General features: G+C 37.9%; 1 non-coding gene across 1 annotated transcript; it reads left to right on the forward strand.

Annotated features, from left to right (window-relative positions):
* Positions 1-577: 577 nt before the first annotated feature.
* Positions 578-649, forward strand: TRNAT-GGU (transfer RNA threonine (anticodon GGU)). Its single transcript has one exon. It is a non-coding gene; the product is annotated as a tRNA-Thr (tRNA).
* The last annotated feature ends 413 nt before the right edge of the window (positions 650-1062 follow it).

Genomic DNA, 1062 nt, shown 5'->3' on the forward strand with positions numbered 1-1062 from the left:
GCACCTGGCACAACCAATCAAAACAGCCAGCCAGAGCACGTCGCGGAAGTGTGTACTCCATGGTTGCCTGCTCTCTGTAACTCATTCTTGCTGAGACTGGCAGCGTTGTTTCCATGCCAGAGCGCCCCTGGTGGTGTATTTTTATTTTACTAGCTTTGCAGGGCTTTTATCTAAGACAAGCAAGTTGTTTTTGTTGATCTAATATAAAACGCAGACAGGTGACAAAATGTGTCTCTATTTATTCACACAGTTTGCAGTATATTTACTGTTTGTCCGGTCATCAAGCTCGCGCCAGGTGATGTCATATCCGCTGCTAAAAACCCCCCACTGTGTGGCGACACCATCAGAGCCATGAAGTTGTTTTTTGGAGGACATTAAAATATTAAAAAACGGAATGTACGCGGTATTACCGACGCTAATAGCACCATTATAACTCGCTGTATGCTTTCAACAGGCAAAACAGTTAACTAAGATTGTGTTTCTGGGCCCCTTTAAGAACGTGGGTGGCGCTGATGAACACTCAAGGTTAGGTTATTTGTAAACATAAATACCCCCGAAATCAGAAGATTTGACAGCCGTCGCCGTAGCTCAGCGGTAGAGCACCGGACGGGTAATTCGGAGGGCGTGGGTTCGGATCCCACCGGTGGCATGTGGTTGTTTTTTCTTCTGCTTTTCTAATCAATTAGCTTTAAGCGATAACATATTAAGTAATATTCTAAATCGAAAAACAGCACAAAATAAATAAAGTAATTAAAGATCCCCCCTTTCCCTTGGTTTCTGTGGCTGTTGGCTTCTCTCATATTTATAACGAGCCCCTCATTCCCCTTCCCTTGTTTGCTTAATATATATATATATATATATATATATATATATATATATATATATATTATAAAAGAAACCAAGGAGCACAGGGATTTTTTAATTAATTTATTTTTTATGCGGTGTTGATCAAGTAAGAATATTACTGAATATTTTGTCCCTTAAAGCTAATTGATTATATATATATATATATATACATATATATATATATATATATATATATATATATATATACAGATGTAT

Source organism: Amblyomma mixtum, chromosome 9, assembly GCF_055824585.1.
Source record: "Amblyomma mixtum isolate Tamu chromosome 9, ASM5582458v1, whole genome shotgun sequence".
NCBI classification, from domain to species: domain Eukaryota; kingdom Metazoa; phylum Arthropoda; class Arachnida; order Ixodida; family Ixodidae; genus Amblyomma; species Amblyomma mixtum.